Source organism: Loxodonta africana, chromosome 4 (assembly GCF_030014295.1).
Source record: "Loxodonta africana isolate mLoxAfr1 chromosome 4, mLoxAfr1.hap2, whole genome shotgun sequence".
Lineage (NCBI taxonomy): Eukaryota > Metazoa > Chordata > Mammalia > Proboscidea > Elephantidae > Loxodonta > Loxodonta africana.
In genome coordinates this window covers 22,591,605-22,614,630 of record NC_087345.1, presented here as the reverse complement: position 1 = coordinate 22,614,630, position 23,026 = coordinate 22,591,605, and the positions used below count along the sequence as shown (strand labels likewise).

At 46.1% G+C, this 23,026-nt stretch overlaps 1 protein-coding gene and 1 pseudogene across 1 annotated transcript in view; one reads left to right on the top strand and one right to left on the bottom strand.

The window, feature by feature from the left end:
* The window catches only part of ABTB3 (ankyrin repeat and BTB domain containing 3), a 369,910-nt gene that overhangs the window by 81,631 nt on the left and 265,253 nt on the right, over positions 1 to 23,026 (top strand). The gene's annotated exons all lie outside the window — the stretch shown is intronic.
* On the bottom strand, positions 13,362 to 14,765 carry LOC104846935 (small ribosomal subunit protein eS1-like; annotated as a pseudogene).

The window sequence follows — 23,026 nt, the reverse complement described above, 5'->3', positions numbered from 1 at the left end:
ACTTTGTAACACAGAGTCACTGTGAGTCAAAAACAACATGGCACCCAGCAATAACAACAAGTAATCACGAGATAGAGGGCTTTTCAGGTGTCAGATTCAGGGTTGATTTCTCACTATGTTTCTGAGTGGTGATATTCCACTGGTTAGATGAATAACTCTTTGTGGCACAAATGGTTAAGTGCTCGACTACTAGCTGAAAGGTTGGAGGGTCATACCCACCCAGAGGCGCCTTAGAAGACAGGCCTGGCAATCTGCTTCCGAAAAGTCACAGCCTTAAAGACTCTATGGAGCAGTTCTACACTGTACACATGGAATGGCTGTAGGCCAGAATTGACTTGGTGGCAATTAACAACAACAAAGCAGCTGTAAGCCCACATTATGGTCTTCTTGGGCAAATGCTTGTAGAGGACTCGATGATTTGGGAATGAGACAGGTAGGAATGGGATTACCCATTTAAGATTTCACACAGAGCCCACACGGGTAAGGAGAAGACCTTGTTCTAGATAGGCAGTAGCCTGTGGCCAGGTGTGATAAATAATTCATGTTTTGGTTGTTCAATGTTTAAGTCTGGTTGTTTCAATTATAGCCCTGTCTGTAGCAATCTTCTTTTAATACCTCTCCTAGTTTCCAAAAGGACCACAGCACTCAAAAGATGCTCAAGAAGTGTGGAATGAAGATAAGTGAACCAGTGGGGAAGGAAGTAAAAGAGAACTCAGAAAAGGGAGAAATTAGGGAATATAATCTCATTACGGTCTTAAGGAGACACAGTCCTTTGTAAATTTCTCAAACATAAATGGAGCCCCACTTTGTGCAAAGTTGATGCCAGGGACTGGGATATCAGATGATTCAGCCAGGGCCCCTGCCCAGAAAACACTTGTGAGTCAGCCTCAGGCATGTCACTTAACCACTTTCTTTGGCTTGGTTGTCTTCAGACATGGTCTGTTAACCTCACGTCACTTAATGACAAGGAGGTGATGTGATTGTTCTCTCTTGGACATGTCTGCTCAGAGTTTGCCTCCTCCTAGTCTACGCTTCATTTAGCATGACCACACCGCCATCGCCAGTTGCTACTACTAACTGAGTGCTTACCATGGGCCCTGTGCTTAAAGCCATTTATATGCGTTATTTTATTTGATCCTTAAAACAACCCTGGAAAGTAGGTACTATTATTATCCCCATTTCAGATGAGGGCCTGAGGATCTGAGAGGGTAAGAAATTTGTCAAAGGTCTCACAGCAAGTAAGTGGTGGAGCCAGGGCTATTTGATGGCATAGCTGGTTTTCTTAAAGCTTCTCAGCTGGGAAGGACCACCTTTCCATCTTTTTGGTTCCCATCTTGACACCATGACAGGACCACTTACCAGACCCTCATTCCCCTTCCTGGTTCCACCTCCACACACTGGCCTCCCTTCCCTCCATTACCCCTTCACAGGCCCTCCTGGCCAATCGTACCCAAATCTACAACTGTGCTGGTTCCTTCCACCTCTGAGAATGAGAGGGGGCCTTTTGTCACTTGTGAAAATATCCTCTGGCTGGCCTTTGGCTCTGTGCTTTGTCCCACAGACAGGTTGGGGTTTCCCAGAAGACTGTAAAACAGGAGTCACCGGGATGCTGCCTCCACCTGGTGTGAGACCCGCTCCAGCTCTTATACTGCGGAATAGCAGAGGTGCCGGAAGAAATACAGTCTGATTTCTGATTCCAACAACAGGCTGTCTGGGGTGGTGGTTAAGCACCTGAGCTGTCATAGCTGACATCCTAGATTTACTACCTACCTGCTGAGTGACCTTGAGCAAATTACTGAACCTCTCTGAGCCTCCGTTCCCCCTTCTGTATAATGGGGATAATAATAGTGCCTGCCCAAAGGGTTTTTGGAAGAGTATATTACACATTGCACTTAAAGCAGTGGTATTTCCATCAGGTGCAGCGTAAAACCCCAAACCAGTTCCCGTCGAGTCAGTTCCAACTCATGGCGGCCCCATGTGTGTCAGGGTAGAATGGTACTCCATTTGGTTTTTAATGGCTGATTTTTCGGAAGTAGATCAGCAGGCCTTTCTTCAGAGGTGACCCTGGGTAGATCTGAACCTCCAACTTTTTGGTTAGTAACCAATCATGTTAACAGTTCGCACCACCCAGGGCCTCCAGTGCAGAGTAAAGGCTCTGCATACAGTCGTTGTTGGCATTGTTCTCAGTGTTGGCTGCATCAGGAACCAACTCCGTGGTCTTGGACAAGTCATGGATTGAATTCCCCTCCGCACCCCAGCGCCCCGGCCACTGTGTCTCTCTATCACTTCTCTTCTCACTTCCTTTCTTCCTTCCTCAATATTAGTCGTCACCGACCACCAGCAAAACCTTGTGCCAGGGCAGAGGGAGATAGATGTGAAGACTGGCCCGACCTTGAGAAACTTACAGAGCCTTTCAGGAGAATGAGGATCAATGGGAGGGCCCCCAGGAAGCCTTGGCTTTGTCTTGAATTCCCTCCTTTAAGCAGTGTAGCTCTGGAACAAGTTAATTTCTCTGAGCCTCAGTTTCCTTAACTGAACAACGGGCTTACTTGCATCCACCCTAATGTCTCACAATATTATTGAGTCTGGCTGCAGTCCAGAAGGAATTAGAGCGGCCCCCACCTAACTGCCTTATACTCTTTGCTGTTGAATCGATTCTGACTCATAGAGACCTTATGGGACAAAGTAGAACTGCCCCATAGGGTTTCCAAGGCTGTAAATCTTCACGGGAGTAAGCTGCCGCATCTTTCTCCTGCCGAGCGGTTGGTGGGTTTGAACCTCTCATCTTTCAGTTAGCAGCTGAGTGCTTAACCACTGCACCACCAGGGCTCCTAACTACCTTAGAATGGAACAGAATTCACAGGCGCCTGTCGTTGGGAGATGCTGTGATTCATCTTCGACCCTTAAAGGGCCTACCCTTAATTCCTGGGGCGCCCAACAACAAAAAGCATTCTCAGCACCAGCAAACGTGCTCTGAACTGCACGCCAGTAAACAGACCTGGTATTTATGAATGAGTGTCATTGGCCTGCTGTTTTGTGTTTTCTCACCAAAGATTATGGAAGATTGGGATCTGTTATCTCGGTGAATGCTTTATGGTTTTCATTACCCTCCTGAATCTCTGCATAATTTACGGGGATTGGGGATGGGGTGCCTTTGTTTCTTTGTTTGTATTTTTTTTTCCGTGTATAAACCGGGAAAATCAATAAAAGACCAGCAAATGAAAGCCCAGCCCACCCCAGAACTTGGCTGCACATTGCAACACACCTGAGTCAGCTACCCTCTTGGCCAGAGAACAATGGTACGGTTCAGGGTAAATGAACTTGAACCCGGTGTCTGTGCTTGTGCAGCTTCAGGGATTCATTAGTTGTCAAGTCAAGGAAGGCCATGGGGGATTTAGACCACACCCTGTATTTACAGATGGGAAAACTGAGTCCCAGAAGTAGGAAATGACCTGTCTGAAGCTGACTTACCTAGCGTTTACTGAACACCATGCCCTGAGTCATTTGACAAATTATCCATGAGAGCCTGCTGTATGTAATCAGTTAGGAACAGGGAGTGGCCTTGTTTCTTTGTTTGCATTTTTTTCTTTTAACACTGAGCTAAGCTGACAGGCTGGCACAGTAGTCCCCAAATGAGGGTGCATGCACAAGAGTGCAGGATGATGTACCCAGAGCAGGGAGAAAGTTCTAGAACATATCTTCCTGTTTATTGTTTCTCATCCTTTTAGTGTTTCTTTACCTTGTGTGCACTTTATAATGAGCTATATAGTGTAGTAGCACGTCAGTGTTAAGTGCAATCTGTAAAGAAAGTCATATTCACACACAGAGGGGTTATGCTGAAGAATTGCAGGGGTGTGCCAAATACATAGAGAACAAGGTTTATTAGTGGTTGTCAGAGGTGGGAAGGAGCGCTGGTAGTACAATGGTTAAATGCTCGGCTGCTAACTGGAAGGTTGGTAGTTCCAACCCACCCAATGGCTCCACGGGAGAAAGACCTGCTGATCCGCTCCCTTAAAGATTAACAAAAACCCACTACCGGGGAATCAGTTCCAACTCAGTGACCCTATAGGATAGAGTACAACTGCCCCACAGGGTTTCCAAAGCTGTAGTCTTTATGGAAGCAGACTGCCACGTCTTTCTCCCGCAGAGCAGCTGGTGGGTTCGAATCACTGATCTTTTGGTTTGGAGCTGAGCGCTTCAATGACTGTGCCACCAGGGCCCCTCCATAAAGATTACAGCCTGGAAAACCCTATGGGGCAGTTCTACCCTGTCTCACAGGGTCGCTGTGAGTCAGGATCACTCAATGGCACCCGCCAACAACAGCAGCGGAAGTGATGGAGGAGGAAACGGGAGTCATTACTTAGAAGGCACTGAGCTCCTATTAATCGTGGTAGAATAATTTGGAAAAGGATAGTGTTGATGGTTGTGCAACAAGATTAACATATTGTACATGGAAAAATTGTTAAACTGGCAAATATTTTGTTAGATACATTTTTACCACAATAAAAAGCAGGATAATAATGCCTCTTCCTTAGTATAAAACGGTGCAGTGGTTAAGAGCTCGGCTGCTAACCAAAAGGTTGGTAGTCACCAGCCACTCCTTGGAAACCCTGTGGGAAACCCTACCCTGCCCTCTGGGCTCGCTATGAGTCGGAATTGACTCAACAGCAATGGTGCGTGCGTGTGTGTGTTTGTGTGTGTGTGTGTGTGTGTGTGTGAGATCAAAAATATTTGGGCACCTGGTCTACTGAATGCACAGCTTTCCTTGACCATCTCATCTAAAAGAGTCCTAAATTCCATTACTCTCTTTCCCTCTGGTTGCTCGTAGTGATTAAGAGTTTGGCTGCTAACCAAAAAGGTCAGCAGTTCAAATCTACCAGGCACTCCTAGCAAGCCGTATGGGGCAGTTCTACTCTGTCTTATAGGGTCGCTATGAGTCAGAATCGACTCTATACCAATGGGTTTGGGTTTTTTTGGGGGGCGGGGGTTCCCTCTACTCTGCCTTTGTCGTCATTATTCTCCCTAACATTGTATTGTTTGTTTGCTTTATTTATTGGCTGTCAGTCCCTCTAGAAAGTAAGCCCTGCGTGGCTGGAGACTTCAGAAGTGCTGGATACTGAGTAGGCTCATAATAAATATTTGTTGAAAGAAACAAATGGGTGTGGGCCATGTAACTTCATGTGCCCACCAGAATGTCTAAGAACAGGGAAAGTGTGGGGTGCTGAGGGGATGCGCAGGAGGCACCCAGCTCCCGTCTGAGGGGTCTGAAGAGGCTTCCTAAGGAGGCTGGCTGAGCTGGAACCTTAGAGGGGTGGAGAAGTTGTCAAGAAAGATGAGAGCTCCAGGTGGAAAACAGCAAGGGCAAATCTGGGGGACGAGAGAAGGCAGGGTCTTCTGGAAAATTTCCCAAGGTTGGAGCTTAGTGTGTAGGGAATGGCGAGAGATGAGGCTGGAAAGGGGATTGAGTCCGATTACCGAGAGCTTCCTTTGTCGTTTAAAGGAGCTGGGGACATATCCTCAGGCAGGGAGAGCCATTCGGACTACAGTGGGGTGTGGAGCATGGACGTAGCAGCCAGACCACCTGGTTCAAGCCCAGACTCACTCCTTTACTGGCTTTGTGACTTCAGGCAAGTTAATTAACCTCATCTGTGAAATGGGGCTAATAATGGGATCCACCTCAGCAGGGTGTAATGGGTACTGTATAAGTGTTCATTATTATAATTCCTTCAACAGATATTTGTGGAGCAGCCTACTGTATGAAGGGCTGGGGATATGGTCGTGACCAAGTCAGACATGAACCACGCCCTGGCAGGGGCTTACATTCTAATTAGGACAGAAAATAATGTGTGAATAAATAAACAAGATCAACAAGAATTAGGATAGGGATGGCTGGAGAGTAACCAGGCTCTCTCAGGTTGGGCATCCAGGGAGGGCATCCCAGAGGAGGTGATTTATCTGGAATGAGCTTGGTGTGTTCGAGGGTCCAAAAGAATCACTGAGTTGGGAACATACTCGGGGAGGGGGAGGAGGATTTTGGAAAGGTAGGCCAGACCGGAGTCCCTGGGTGGTGCAAATAATTAATGAGCTTGGCTGCTAACTAAAAAGTTGGAGGTTCAAGTCTACCCAGAGGCACCTCGGAAGAAAGGCCTGGCTATCTAAATTAGCCATTGAAAACCCTGTGGAGCACAGTTCTACTCTGACTCACAAGGAGTCACCGTGAGTTGGAGTTGACTCAGTGGTAACTGGTACTGGTAGGCCAGGACTGGTCATGTAGGGGCTAGTCCCTGGAGGCAAGGGGTTTGGGTGGAAAGACACTGGAAGGTTTAAGCAGGGGCATGGTGGGATTTGACTCCTTTTTAGAAACATCTTTGGAGCTGCTGCCCAGAGTCTTACTTAGTAAGGTGGGAGGGTCCTTGAGATGGACAAAAGGTACGCTTGTGTGTGTCTGTATTCTGACACCCTTCACCCCCTTGATGGCACCATCGCCCTCCATTTCTAACTGTTCCCTTATGTTCTTCCCGACTCCACGTCAAGACCTTTTCTGAAACTCACTCAAGCTACGTAAGGTTCCAATGACTGTAATAGCTTACTTTGTGCCTCTTGGTTTTTTGCCCTCAAGCAAAGGGCAAAATCAGCCAACAAGTGAGTGCCACTTTTGGGGCACAAACCCACTCCTGAAGTCACAGTGTATAATGCTCACCCCTCACCCTGCAGTATGGCTGACCTGAGACCCTCACGTGGTATTTTCTGTCAGAGTCTGACTTTTGCATTTGTCTCTGTGCATTGTGTTTTGGGAGCCAGCAGGGTGCAGAGATGAAGCATGTAGTAGACTCTAGAGCCAGGGAGAGACTCCTCCTTCCTCTCCTTGCAGGCTGGGTGACCTTGGACAAATTCCTGAACCTCTCTAGATTCTGATTTCATCATCTATAACAATAGTAACTACCTCCCAGAGTTAAATGTGAGTTAATATTTATAAAACACTTGAAATGGTGCCCAAACCAAAAAAACCAAACCCAGTGTCATTGAGTCGATTCCGACTCCTAGCGACCCTATAGGACAGAGTATAACTGCCCCATAGAGTTTCCAAGGAGCGCCTGGTGGATTCAAACTGCCTACCCTTTGCTTAGCAGCCGTAGCACTTAACCACTACACCACCAGGGTTTCCGAAATGGTGCCCAGCACATAGTAAATGATCAATAAGTGTTTGCTCTTACTATCAGTATTATTTTCCTGCCTATTCAAGGGGAGAGGTGCCTGCTCTCTGCCTACCTTTCAGAGATGGCAGTACGATTAATGAGATAATGCTTGTCGACTGTTGGAGCTTTGCAGAACAAAGGCACTGCATAAATACACATGATTATTATTGTCATCTTTATGCTTTGCCGGGGTGGGCCTATTGCGGTTGGTTGATTTATGGAAATGGCATGTCCCTAGGTGATCTGAATTAGTGATAAGCAAATTTCAGACAGTTCAGATAACAGTGTCTTCCATCTGCTCAGGGTTTTTCCTTCTGAAGCATCTAGAACACTGGATAAAGTGAAACAGCAAGAGCACCCATCTAAGTGTCACTCCAGGCACCCAGGCATGCATTCATCCATCTGTCTATCCACTCGGCAATTAATATCAGGCCCAGGCTGTGCTGGGCACACTGGGGGACAGACCTGCACACTGTGATCCCTACAGGAGAGATGAGACAAGCTTACACCTTGCAGAAACAGCAGTAGCTGAGAGCTACCATGTCCAGGGCATTTGCCAAGTGACAGGTCATGCGCTAAAGACTTTGTATGTATTAACACGTGTAATCCGCAACTTCCTGTGAGATGGAATCCCACTTGACAAACAAAGAAACAGAACAGACTTGCTTAAAGTCATATAGCTAAGAAGGGTGGAGCTGGGATTCGAACTCAGGCAGCCTGGCTCCAGAGCCAACAACATTCTTAACCAGCATGTGGCTATTTCTCACAAGAACAGGATGTGCCCTGAGAAACAGGTTGACTGGAAGCCAATGGCACTGGCCCAGAAGTCGATGCCGGTTGGGGTTCCCTGGCTTCCAAAATGCCACTTGGGAGGTGTTTAGGCTGGGTTCTCTGGAAAACAGACTCTGAGACTCTTTAAGATTGGCCTGCAAGAGGTTTACTGTAGAGTGCTCTTGATCAGCTCAGGAATGCAAAATTGGACAGAAAGAGAAGTTGAACTGCAGTATAGTTGCATCAAAAACCTTAGCTGATCCCCTGGGAGCTCTGAACTGGAATGGCCCTTCCGAGTTGCCCCCCGTTCAGGCAAGGGGGCCAGGCTTTTGTACCCCCACAGCGGCTCATCATTGGATACAGCTGCCCTGGAGCAGGAGCAGGGGTGTGACGTTGGGCAAGGCAACTCCCTTAGGGCAGTTCCTGGGAAGAGACTCAGCAGCTAAAGGAATGAGTACTTCAGCCCTGAAGGGGGACCCAAAGGGAGCCCTACAGCATCCACTACAGCAGGGTTGCTGACTCTGACCAGTGTTTTGTTTTTAAATCACTGGAGCTGGAGGTCATGGCTGGAAACCAAGGTGATCACTTGGACTTTGTCAACTCCAGCACCCAGGTCACCAAGACCTGTAGCTCTTCCTCCGCTTCTCACCTTTCCAGTACTTAGAGCAGTGCTAGTAGGTTGTTGTTACTGTTAGCAACCAGCCAGTTGGTTGTGACTCACAGCGACCCCACGCACAACAGAACGAAACGCTGCCCATTCCTGTGCCACCCCCACGATCAGTTGCAGATCAGATAGTTGTGCTCCATAGGGTTTTCACTGACTGTTTTTCGGAAGTAAATTGCCAGGTCTTTCTTCCTAGTCCATCTTAGTCTAGAACCGCTGCTGAAACCTGTTCAGCATCACAGGGACACACAAGTCTCCACTGACAGGTGGGTGGTAGCTGTGCATGAGGCACTGGCCAGGAATCGAACCTTGGTCTCCTGCATGGGAGGCGAGAATTCGCTTAGTAGGCACATGACAAATATTAGTTATCTGAACATAACTGGATGATATATTGGCTTGGCTGGCGTCATCAGGGTCAGGAGCCTGTCCTCCCTTCCTGCTGGCTGGGGTGAGGTTCCGAGAAGCCTCAGTGGAGGTGTGGTGCCTGCTGACTCAGCAATGCTCTGTCTGCCAGGGCTGAGATGTTCCTTGCAAAACCTCTTGCCTTGGTGCTTGCCCAGCCCCCAGAGGTGCCAGTCAGAGCAGCTGGGCCAGGATGACAGCTCCTGGGGTCCCCCAGCCCTGACTTGAGTTGTACAGTCTTGGGAGAGTGAGCATTCTCTGGAAATAGTTGGCATTTCCTGCTTCTTGCTGGCCTGGAAAACCTCATGAGAACAGCCCTGATCCCACCCTCTTGCTATCTCCCATTGACATCCCAGCCTGGACTATGGCAGTCCTGGGAAAAGGGCCTTGAGAACTGGGAGGGCTTCATGGAGTTTCAGAATACCAAGGCTTGAGTGAGAAATCTAAGTTCTGGTCCTAGTTCTGCTGTGTGACCTTGACTAAGTGTTCTGGGTTTTCGTTCCTCATCTGTAAAATGGGGGTAATGTGAATATGGCCTTGCCTACCTGACAGGGCTGTTCTCTCCCACCTCAGGCCCTTCGTACAGGCTCTTCCCTCTGCTAGAATGCTCTTCTGTGCCCCTTTCCCTTTGCTGTTGTTAATTGCCATCCAGACGGCTCTGACTCATGGTGACCTTATGTATAACAGAACGAAACATGGCTGGTCCTGCATGGCCTTCATTCACTTTACCTGGTGGACTCATTTCTCCTTCAGGTCTTGGACTGTCGTCACACCTACCTATCTGGGTTGATTCCCATTATGCACTCATAGGACTACATACCATCCGTTTGTGGCTGATCAGTTGTCAGTTGACATTTGCTTGTGGGATTCCATCCTTAGATGCTCCAATGAGGGCAGACACCTCACTGTCTTGTCCGTGGCTGTATCCCCAGTGCTTAGGACAGTGCTTGGCATGTAGTGGCTGCTCAGTAAATTGTTGTTGCCGAATGGCTATTTAATGAGATTATGTAGGGGAAGGAAACCCTGGTGGCGTAGTGGTTAAATGCTCTGGCTGCTAACCAAAGGGTTGGCAGTTTGAATCTGCCAGGCGCTCCTTGGAAACTCTATGGGGCAGTTCTATTCTGTCCTATAGGATCGCTATGAGTTGGAATCGACTCAGCGGCACTGGGTTTGGTTTTTTTATTTATGTAGGGGAAGGCCCTTTATAAAATTAAAACACAAAACAAAAATGAGGGGTGTTATTATCAACGCAGGAATCCCTGGGGGCTGCTGTTAAATGCTCAACTACTAGCTGAAAGGTTGGTGGTTCAAACTCACCCAGAGGCACGTGGGAAGACAGGCCGGGCAATCTGCTTCTGAAAGTCAAAACCTTGAGGTCACACCCTATGGGGCAGTTCTACTTTGCACACATAGGGTTGCCATGAGTGGGAATGGACTCCATGGCAACTAACAACAACAACGTTATCAATGGGATATTAACATTGACCTGAAGGACGCCATCTCCGTATCTTCAGGGATTGATGACCCTTCTAGAACCTAAAAGAGCATTTGCTTCACTCTGTCCTGAGTCAGCTTGGGCCTAGTGATTCAGCAGGACAGAACTGTTTGATCACCTGCTTGGCCCTGGTTGTAGACTAGGGCAGGGTAGACATTCCTGAGCCTCCGGCAGATTGGCCTTGCTCAGCCTCTACCTGCTACACTCTTCTAACCGATGCTGCCACACACACGGTTTTCTCATTGTGTGTCATGTCACAGTAGTGTCCCTGGCGTGCCACAGCAGCCTGGGCGTGCTGGGGTGGGAAGCTGGGAAATTAAAGGAAAATGGAGAGAGAGAGAGTGTGTGTATGGGTGTGTGCCTGTGTGTGCAAGGGGGATGGTATGGATAAGACAGGCAGCTGGATTGCAAACCCACTTTAAACAGTCACACCCCCAGGACCCTGCCTGTGCAGGTCTCTCCTGCCCCTGTTGAGTATTTGTTGAGCAACTTACTGTGTGCCAGGGTTGGCTGGGTGATGAGGACTCAATGGTCATGATACAGGCAGTGTCCTTGCCAGCTTCGTGGAGACTGTTCAGTAGGGAAGACGGGTGTTAAAGAAATCACCAGGTGTAATAATGACATGGTCATGAGTGTCCCAGGTGCTGCAAAGAAGGGAGGCAGGGTTGGTGTCTCATTTGTAAGTCCATTCATTCATTCACTCAACAGTATTTATGAAGCACCTGCTCTGTGCCAGGCAGGCTAAGCACACCTCCTCCCTGGAGCCTTTCTAGACCACCAGGCCAGGGTAATGACTCTTTCCTCTGAGCAGCCCACAGCAACTACACCTTCCATCTGGGACTTGGGAGTTTTTGATTTAGGTTAACTAATTTCAATTTATCACTGATATAAACACACACACACATATACACACAAATACACACAGAATGTACCAGGCCCTGGGCTAAGTTCTAGGGAGATGGAGATGAAGATTCTTGCCTTCCAGCATCTCGTATAGGGTTTTTTTTTTTTTAATCAGTTTGGTCTTTATTCCCCCCAAATAATTTGGGGGATTCCTCCTTCCTTTTCTTCCTTGTCCCTTGTCCTTCTCCCTCTTTCTCTCCCTCTCCCTTCCTCGTCTTCCTTTTCCTCCCCCTTCCCCCTGGAGGCCTGGTCCAGCTGTCCTCCAGCATTTGAGGGCCTGTGCTGGGACTAAGTCTAGTCTGTGCAGCACTAGAGGGTCTCATTTGCTGGTTGTTTCTTGTCTCCCTGACTTCTGTATTCTGGATTGATCTACAGCTCAGTTAGTATATATAAAGTGCTTTTCACAGCGCCTGGCACACAGTAAGTGCTAAAAAAAAAAAAAAAATGATTATGATTATGTTGGTGTTGTGGCGATGGTTACTACAGCCAAGGTTTCCTCTCCCATTCTCCATGGATGAGTTAATTTAAAAAAGATCAAATGTTTTTGCTCAGATTTCATGTTCTGTGTTCCTTGGAGACAAAGTTTATGTTTTTCCATGTTGGAGTGAGTCAATGTTAAAAATCAGAGGTCCTCTATCTTGTTGAGGGTCTTCCTCTTTTCTGCTAACCTTTCACTTCACCAAGCATGGTATCCTTGCCAGGGACTGGTTCCTCCTGATAACATGTTCAAAGTACGTGAAACGAAGTTATGCCTTCCTCGCTTCTAAGGAGCATTCTGGCTGTACTTCTTCCAAGACATCTGTTTGTTCTTCTGGCAGTCCATGATATATTCAATATTCTTCACCAGCCCCATAATCCAAAAGCATCAATTCTTCTTCAGTCTTCTTTTATGGTGTGGTGGAATCCATACTGAAGGCTGTAGTCTTTGATCTTCATCACTAAGTGCTTCAAGCTCTCTTTGCTTTCAGCAAGCAAGGCTGTGTCATCTGCATAATGCAGGTTGTTAATTAGTCTTCTTCCAATCCTGATACCACAATCTTCTTCGTATAGTCCAGCTTCTTAGATTGTTTGCCCTGCATAAATATGCTGAAAAAATTGAATAACTGTGGTGAAAAGAGACAACCCTGATGGACACCTTTTCTGATTTTAAACCACTTAGTATCCCCTTGTTCCGTTTAAACGACTGCCTCTTGGGCTATGTACAGGTTCCGCATGAGCATAATTAAGTGTTCTGGAATTCCCATTCTTCCCAATGTTATCCATAATCTGTTATGATCCACAATGTTGAATACCTTTACGCAGTCAATAAAACACAGGTAAACATCATTCTTTCTGTTGTACATGGAGTTGTTTTGAGTTGGAATTGACTTGACGGTGCCTAACAACAACAAAAAACATCTTTCTAGTATTCTATCTGCTTTCAGCCAAGATCCATCTGACATCAGGAACGATATCCCTCGTTCCACGTCTTCTTCTGAATCTGGCTTGAATTTCTGGAAGTTCCCTGTCGCTGCAACTGTTTTTGAATTACCTTCAACAAAATTTTACTTATGTGTGATATTAAGATATTGTTCAATAATTTCCACGATCTGTTGGTTCACCTTTCTTTTGGAATGGTCAATTGGCCAGGTAGCTGTCTTCCAGATTTCTTGTCATAGATGAGTGAGCACTTCCAGCGCTGCATCTGTTTGTTGAAACATCTCAATTGATATTCTGTCAATTCCTGCAGCCTTGTTTTTTGCCAGTGCCTTCAATGCAACTTGAACTTCTTCCTTCAGTATTACTGGTTCTTGGTCATTTGCTACCTTCTGAAATGATTGAACATCGACCAGATCTTTTTGGTACAAAGACTCTTTGTGCTCCTTCCATCTCCCTCCCCCCGCCCCCACCAAATAAGATCTTTTATTTGTCACCATTAAAAATCTGAATTTTAAACAGATTCTTGAACTGGGGGCTCATAGCCATCAGCTCGTTCAACTGTAGCACCCGTCTCATCTCCGGTTGCTTTTTCAGAACTACTACCTTCACCATGAAGCTCGATGAATTTTCCCAATTCAAACTTAGGCTTCTTTAGCATTTTTACATTTCTATCGAACACGTCATGGAGAGGATAAATAGATTTGCAAGCCTTTTCTATGCCTTTCCCAGTGCTGTGTGGAATCAATTTATTGACCACTTCTTTCGCATCATTTGTCCGTACCTCTGGGGTCATAATTTCCATCATTTTCTTCTGGATTTGGCGAATCTGTTGGTGCTGAGCATAAGAGGTCTTCCGAACCTGGTCATTGTGTTTTTTAGTAAAACCAGCACAGAACAGACTAAGCAAATAACCGTTGGTAGTCTTGACATCAACATGCACTTCAATCATGGTTGCCATTTTTTGACCAAGGAGCACATTCTGTCACGGGTAAGATCCGTGCCATGGAAGTTGGTCAGGCAGTTTTTGCCCTGAACATCCTCAGTAATTAGCGTGAATTTTCTAAATGCAGCTTCATCGTTCTGCAGGTCAGCAAGGCTCGCTTCGAAAACACAACCCTTAAGGCCATCAGATGTATTTTAGTTCCTTGAGTCCTTGTGACTAGTGTTTTCCCAATATTTCTTATATTGACCTAACTGGTGCTTTCACATCACACCGATCTTTCTTAGAAAATGGATCAACCACTTTCTTCTTGGCTCCTTTTTTGCCACCTTTTGTAAGGCGCTTCTTCTTCCTTCCACCTTCTTTTGATGCTTCCTACGTCATTCAATATTTTGCCCTCTTTTTCTGCTCAGCACCTACAGATTCGCCAAATCCAGTAACTTGAAGGGTTAAATAGGAAGCTTGGGGCAGTGAGTTTCCGTTAATGGGGGAGGAACAACTCCAGAAAAGGAGAGTGAGAATGGTTGAACAACTTAAAGAATATAATCAATGTCACTGAATTGTGTACGTAGAAATTGTTGAATTGGTGTATGTTTCTGCTGTGTATATGTTCAATAAATAAAATAAATTCTTAAAAAAAAAATGGCCCCTCTGAGAAAGTGATGTTAACATTGAAAGACAAGCAGCGACTAGACAGGCAAAGAAAGAGGAGAAGAGAGGATCCACTCAGAGGGATCGATATGAGCAAAGGCTCAGTGAGAAAAGAGAGCTTGACCCAACTATTCATCTTTAAATTGGGGTAGGGGGTGCAGCTTAGAGATTGCCTCTTGGTGCTTGAATTGGGGGGATGGGGGAGTAATTTAGAGATTGCTGCTGGGTTTTCCTTAACCCTGCTACACCCCTGGCCCAATACAACGCATATCACACAGTTCAATAAATGCCAGCCATGAAAAGAAGCCCTTTTACCTTGGGCATCTCTGCCTTCCAGGGATTCATGGCAGAGGTCCCCACCTTGGTTAGCTTCTTTGGGTTTCCCATTCCCCAAGCCTGTGAGATTGGGAGCTCCTTCCCCGGAAGTAGAGGCTGATGCTTTGACCTTTTTCTCCCCTTCCTTGGCAGGAACCTTCTAACTGTTCCTGAGGTTCTGATCTGGGCTCCTTTAAGGCAAGTGGCTGTGGCAAGCAGTAGGGCTATTGTATGAAGTAAATGGCCCCTTACCATGACCCACTAGTTGCTATATTATCCAGCCCCTGCCTGCCTCCAGGCCTCATCTCTCACTGCTCTGCCCCTCATTCATTCTTCTCTGGCCACACCGGCCTTTCTGTTTCACATTTGGGTCAAGCTCTTTCTTTGCCCGTCTAGTCGCTGCTTATCTTTCAATGTAAACGTCACTTTCTCAGAGGGGCCATTTTTTTTTAAGGAATTTATTTTATTTATTGAACATATACACAGCAGAAACACCAATTCAACAATTTCTACATACACAATTCAGTGACATTGATTATATTCTTTAAGTTGTACAACCATTCTCACTCTCCTTTTCTGGAGTTGTTCCTCCCCCATTAACGGAAACTCACTGCCCCAAGCTTCCTATTTAACCTTTCAAGTTACTGTTGTCGGTTTGATCCCATATAGATAGTTCTTCAAAAGAGCAGAATGCTCAAGGCAGACATTGTTGACTAGTTGAGCTAAACTTTGGTTTAAATAATACTTCAATGAATATTTCTGGTTTAAGGTTTCAAGATTTCCTCAGTGCAATAGTTTTGGGAGTTCATCCAGCCTCAGTGGCATCAGATCACAGGGGCCATTTTTTACCACTAGGTCCAAATTTCATCTGTCCATTCTTCTGGCTCACTGAACCCTGTGTTTTCTTCCTCTGTAGCTGTCATCTAAATTTGCAAGTCATGTCTGCTACAAGACTATAAGCTCTATGAAGACAGAAATCATGTCCATTGATAAGCCAAGCCCAGTGTCACGTACACAGTAGGCACTTAATACATGTTTACTAAAATGAAGAGTGTAGGCTATGTTAATAGAGAAAAGGTAGGTTTTGGTTTTGTTTTTGTTTTTTAGGGTATCAGAACAAGTGGGACTCAGGGAAGTTCTGCCTCCCCGTAAAAGTCTCAGCACAGACCTCATGGTGGACAGGATGCTAAGAGGCCTGAGGTGGAAGCCGGGTGAGAAACTGTGAAGTGGTTTGGTTCCTGCAGGCTAAGGTCCCCAGAGCAAGAACAGTTTGTGAGGTGAAGAAAGGAGCAAGTGAGAAGGTCTGGCCATCTCGGGGCCCCTCTGCAGCGGTTGAGGAAGCAGGGGATTTGTATGTAAGCGACACAGAGGGAAAGCTTCCCTGAGAGGCCCTATAGGTGATGGGGCAGGGATGGGAGCTCCTGCCCTACAAAATGCAATCATCGCCCCTTGTCTTAAAAATAGACCTTTTGTGGTTTTCTAATGAGGTCACAGGAAGACTCGCTCTGTACTTTCTAGTGGGAACTGTGAGCAGGGCAGGGAAGACAACCTCTGGGTTTCATTTCCCATTGGGGTGGGGGAGGGGTGCCAGGGAGAGCCTGGGAAATGGAAACCAAAGGCTTCCAAAAACCTCCCTTCAGCTCATCTCACTGCTGCTGTGACAGGGCAGGAGACAAAGGATTCCAAGTAACTGGCAGTTGCCCTGATGATGGCCAGGTGCCGCAAGAAGCCCTTCTTAGTGGTGATGTCATTTAATCCTTGCTACGTTGTACCCCATTTTACGGACTAACACCTGTCACAGTGCCTGGGTCATAGTAGGTTCTCAATAAATGTTTGCTGAGTGAGTGATAAAACCAAGGGGCAGACATGTATATTCACTTTCTCAAGGTTAGACAGCTAGTAAGTAGCGAGGCTTGGATTCCCACCCAGGGCTACCTGATTCCAAACCCAGGCTCATCACCATTGCTCTATCAAGCCCTCTTGCAAAGCGCTTCCACACAGGTGCTTCTTGAAGCCCCACAACTAACCCCGGAAATGGGTTTCTCCAGGCAATTCATACATGTCATCTCTCATGATTCTTCTAGTAGTTCTTGGAGGTGGCCCTTCTTGGCTCAATTTTTAAAGGAGGACACTAAGGCTCAGAGAGGATAATCAACTTTACCAAGGTCACAGAGTAGTACAAGACAAGGTCACAGACAAGGTCAAGCCATGAATTATAGAGACACTGTGTTTCCATTAGGGAAGTCTGCATCCTCTCAGCTTAGTACTTCCTCCTACCACCAAATTCTCTGTCCCTTCTGTTCCCGGCTACCCGGTACCGGTGGGACCTGGTACTGGTGGGCACTGCATTGCTGCATTAAGACCACTTGAGGCTCAAATGAGGACACAACGGCAGATGTGCTTTTGTAAACATTAAAGTGCTGTTCAAATGTGAGCAGTTTTTTAGCCTGGCTGAGTTGGTATCAACTCAATGGCAACGGGTTTGGTTTTCTTTTTTTTTTTGGTTAGAAGTATAGATTTATAGATTTTAGAGCCAAATTATGGGGAGGGGTCACATCCCAGCTGTGTTCTTCACCTCTTTGTGCCTTGGTTTCCTCCTTTGCAAAATATAATAATGGCATCCTTATAGGGTTGTTGTGCTGTTGAAGGAGGTTCATGCATGTCAGGTATTTAGGACAATGCCTGGCACAGAGTGAACTGTCAGGAAGTGATAGATATTGTCATTATTATCATCTTCAGGGGCTTCCTCCAGGATGGCCTGGTGACTCCCAGCAGAGCGAGCTGCAGCCCTGCAGTCAGCCCAGAGGACCTCAGGGGGAGGGAGTCCTAGGGTTTCACCATGGTTCACTTTGGCTCTTACCATTGTGTCCATGGGCGGCCCCGTGCTTTGAAGACTTCTCTATGGGGTTCTGAGCACACCCGCCTGCAGACCTGGCCCAGCCTAGTCTCTGGCTATGGCAGCCCACCTCTGCCTTCATCAGCAGGTGGCATCTAGAAATGCTGCTGTTGTCCTCACCTAGTCAGAGCCCTAAGCACCCACTTGCATGTCGACTGAGTCAGGGCTTCTGTCTTGGTTTCCTGGTTTGGTATTTATTGTTGTTGTTGGCTGCCTGGAATGGGCTCCTGATGCATAGTGACCCCATGCACGAGGAGATCAGACTGTTGTGATCCATAGGGATTTCTTAGGCTGATTTTTTTGGAACTAGATTGCCAGGCCTTTCTTCCTAGTCTTTCTTAGTCTGGAAGCTCCCCTAAAACCTATTCAGCATCATAGCAACACACAAGCCTCTAATAACAGAGTGGTGGCTGTGCTTCATATGCATTGGCTGGGAATCAAACCCAGGTCTCCTGCATGAAAAGCAAGACATCTACCATTGAACCACCCTTGCCCCCGGTTTGGCATTTAGGTTCACTGTTAACACTGTGGTCTAGGCTATTTGGCTATGGCCTTGACCTCCATTCCCTCCCCCCAAACCCTCTAGGCATTCACCCGTGTTGCTTGCACCTTACCCAGCAGCTCCAAATTAGTTTCATTAAATAAACATGTTTATTGGGCGCCTGCGCTGTGTACCGTTTGAGGCTCACTGTCTGCACCAACCATGTCCAAGCACTTTCCCAATTGTAAGTACCTTCCTGCCCGGGTGGGCGTTGCCACCTACGCAGTCAGAAGACCTTTCTGTGTATGTCAATGGACTCCAGAGTCTGCACCCCACTCCCCAGCAGGGACCAGCCCGGGTCACTTCCCTCAGTCCAGGTCCTGTCCATTACCAGCCACCTCCGCTCCCCACCTACTGTCCCCAAAGTTCCCAGTTTTTCACATGAGGGAACCAAAGCACAGAGAATAATTGACAGAAAGCAGCACAGAAACCACGTGTGGGGCAAAGGGGTGGCGACCAGAGACACTCGGAGCATGGTGTGATGCTCTAGAGGCTGGGCCAGAAGGATGCCTGGAGGTGATGGGACCCAGGGCCAGGGTGCTCTGTGTTGGCACCTGTGGCCTTGTCCCACTGCCGAGGGAGCCGTGAAGGTACAGATCTGCCCAGGACAAGCACATTTTCCCAGTTTGCTTCTCTTGACTCCAGCTGGAGTGTGAGCCCTGTAATATCTGCCCCATGGCACCACCTTGCCCAGACCTGGGAGGTCCCTGGGCCCAGAGCCTGGGGCCCACAGGAAAAAGCGAACATGCCACACCCATCTCTTGCATTTCAAACCCTTTACAACCCAGCCCACCATCCTTCTGTCTTTCCTCATTGCCTGCTGCAGCTCATACACTCTGTCCCACCTTCTTCCCCTCCTCCTACTTCTGTGTCTGCAGAGTTATGCCTGAGTTCAAAGCTCGCTAGCTTTGGAAAGTCATTTAACCTTTCTAGCCCGCAGTTTTCTCATCTGTACTACGGGGAAATGTCCAGGAACATTGTGAGGACTGAATGAGGTAATGTATTTCTTCAGCAGCTGTATACTTTGGCCAGGAGCCCTGGTGCCACAATGATTAAGCTCTTGGCTGTTAACTGAAAGGTTGGTAGTTCGAACCCACCCAGTGGCTCTGTGAGAGAAAGACCCGAAGATCTAATTTCATAAAAATTCAAAACCCAAAAATCCAAACCAGTTGCGTCGGGTCAATTCCAACACATAGTGACCCTATAGCACAGAGTAGAACTGCCCTATAGGGTTTCCAAGGCTGTAAATCTTTATAGAAGCAGACTGCCACATCTTTCTCCCACAGAGCAGCCGATGGGTTCAAACTGCCAACCTTTAAGTTAGTATCCAAGCACTTCACCACTGCGCCACCAGGGCCCTATAAAGATTGCAGCCTAGGAAACCCTATGGGACAGTTCTGCTCTGCCACCTGGGGTCGTTATGAGTGGGAATCGACTCAACAGCACCCAACAATAACAACATACTGTGGCCAGGCACCCGCTGAGCTCTGGATTTGTGATGAATAACAAGATAGACCTAAGCCTCACCCTCGAGGGAGATGAACCCAAAATAAATAATGACATAGATGATTTTTTCCCATGATGAATTTGAATTTTATCTGCTTTGGGATTACTGCTCTTTTCAATAATTAAAAAATTCAGAGAATATAAAACCACCCACCAAAATTAGCAGCAGTTAATAATTTCTCACATTTGCATGATTTTCTCAAAATCGAAGAAGAAAAAGCCTTTTAGCTAAAACTGATATCCCTCTTGTTAGCCACCCCCTCGTCCTTCCTACTTGCCTCAAGGCAGTCCTTACCTGAAATTTGGGGTATAGTCTTGCAATCTGTCTTTAGAGCCTGTTCTCTGTGTATGCTCGTAAATCATATACGGTCTTTTTTGTGTTAGATTTACATCTATAACGTCAAGCTGTGGGTGATATTCTGCAATTCAAGTTTTTTTTTATTGTGGTAAGTATGTAGGTAACAGAGCATTTACCATGTCTACAATCTTCACGTGGACAGTTCTGTGACATTAGTTACATTCATGATCTTTTTAAACCATTCCTGAATTTTTCCATTGCTTTAACAGAAGCTGTGTCCCCTAAGCATTGTGTCTTCCTTTCCCGCTACCTCCTACCTATCCCTTGTAATCACTAATAAACTTTGGTCTCTATGTTATCGTTAGATCCTGTCGGTAGGGTCTGCTCATAGTGACCCTCCATACAACAGAACAAAATGCTGCCAGGTCTTGAGCCATCCTCTCAATAGTTGTTATGTTTGAGCCCATTGTTGCAGCCACTGTGTCAATCCATCTCATCAAAGGTCTTCCTCTTTTTTGCTCACCCTTCACCTTACCAAGCATGATGCCCTTCTCCAGGGACTGGTCCCTCCTGATAGCGTGTCCAAACTACATGAGATGAAGTCTTGCCATTCTTGCTTCCAAGGAGCATCTGGCTATACTTCTTCCAAGACGGACTTGTTCATTCTTCTGGCAATCTATGATATATCCAGTATTCTTTGCCAACACCATAATTTAAAGGCATCAATTCTTCGGTCTTCCTTATTCATTGTCCAGCTTTTGCGTGCATATGAGGTGATTGAAAACACCATGGCTTGGGTCAGGTGCACCATAGCCCTCAAAGTGACATCTTTGCTTTTTAACACTTTAAAGAGGTCTTTTGCAGCAGATTTGCCTAATGCAATACATCACTTTGATTTCTCAACTGCTGCTTCCATGGGCATTGATTGTGGATTGAGGTAAAATGAAATCCTTGACAATGTCAGTATTTTCTGCCTTTGTCATGATCTCTATACACACTTGGCCTATTCTCGATTTTTCATATAACTGGGATCATACAATATTTGTCCTTTTGTGACTGACTTATTTCCTTCGGCATAAGGTGCAACTCAGTTTTTTCACCTAGTCTTGTTTTTCAAATAGCTGCATGTTGAAACGTTTAGAGTTCCTTCGTTCATTTTGGTTGCCACATGCCGTTCTGTCAGCTCCTTACCTTTGCTCGCACAGGCAAAGCGGTATTGATCAGTCTCCTGAGCCTCTCCTTGAGCTCCTGTTGGAGCTATTTCCAGAGTAGAATTGCTGGATCACAGGGTGTACGTGTTTTCAGCTTGCCTGGCCAGTGCCAACTTGTTTTCCAAAATGTTTGCACTGATTCACACCAGCAACACATGAGAGCTCTTGTTTCTCCTCATTCTCGCCAATGCTTGGTATTATTACACCTCTTAATTTTTTTCCAATCTAATTGGGTGTGGAATGATATCTCATAGTTGTTTTCATCTCCATATCTCTCATCAGGAGTGCATTGAGCAGTTTTCCATGCTTTCTGAACAGTTGGGTCTCCTATTCAGTAAAATTCCTGTTCAAGTTCTTTACTCATTTTTTTTTTTTCCCGTATTGGATTGCTTGCCTTTTATTTGTTGGTGGGAGTTCTTGATATAACTTGGGGACTGATTTTTCTCTTATGTATTTTGCAAATGCCTTTGCCCAATGTTTTACTTGTTGTTTAGTTTTGTTCATGAGGCTTTTTGTCACACAGAAGTTTGGAATTTCACTATAGTCAAATTTATCCATCTTTACCTTTATGATTATAAGTTTCTTGTCTTGATTAAGACCTAAAATCATAAAAAAAAAATTCCATCTTATTCATCTAGTGCTGCTGTAACAGAAAATACCACAAGTGGGTGGCTTCAACAAGGAGAAATCTATTCTTTCACAGTACAGCTGACTACAAGTCCAAATTCAGGGCATCATCTTCAGGGGAAGGCTTTCTCTCTCTGTCGGCTCCAAAGGGAAGGTCGTTGCCATCAATCTTCCCCTGGTTAAGGAACCTCTCAGGTGCAGGGACCCTGGGTCCAAAGGGTATGCTCTACTCTTGCTGCTGCCTTCTTGGTGGTATGAGGTCCCCATGTTTCTCTGCTAGCTTCTCTCTTTTGTATCTCAAAAGCGATTGGCTTAAGATACAATCTAGCCTTGTAGATCTCATCAACATAACTGCTGATAATCCATCTCATTAACATAGTGATTGCGTTCACAACACATAGGAAAATCACATTAGGGACAAAATGGTGGACAATCACACAGTACTGGGAATCATGGACTAGCCAAATTGATACATATTTTGGGGGACACAATTCAATCCGTAACAGATGCTGTCCTATAATCGTTTTGAAATTTGTGTTTCAGTTTCACGTTTGAGCTTTTAATCCATTTGGAACTTATTTTTGTATGTAGTGTGAGGTAGGGATCTAATTTTTTTCGATAAGGAAAACTGTTTGTTCCAACCCCTTGATTTGAATAGGCAACACTATTTTGTCATGCCACTTCTGTTCAATACTAAATTGACATATATATGTGGGGTTTTTTCTAAACTATTTTGTTCTCTTTATCTGTTATTGTTGTTTTGTGCCATCAAGTCTATTGAGACTCATAGCGACCATATAGGACAGAGTAGAAGTGCCCAATAGAATTTCTTAGGCTGTAATCTTTATGAGAGCAGATTGCCAGGTCTTTTCTCCCGCAGAGCCGCTGGTGGGTTTGAACTGCCAACCATTCGGTTAGCAGCCGAGCACTTAAACATTGTGCCACCACACAACTACTTAATTACATAATTGTGGTAAATGCTGTAAAAGAAAGCCCAGGAGGCTCTGAGAACATACAGCAGGGGGTTTAAGCAGGCTCCATATTTATTCCGTTGCTTGATTCTGCTGCTTTTGTATCAATGGCACACATTTTCATTACATTTCATTTATTACACCTTGAGTGGAATATTTGGTGTGGCATTGGGCTGGGGCTAAGGGTGGATGCACACAGGGAAAAGAGAGCCTGACTCAT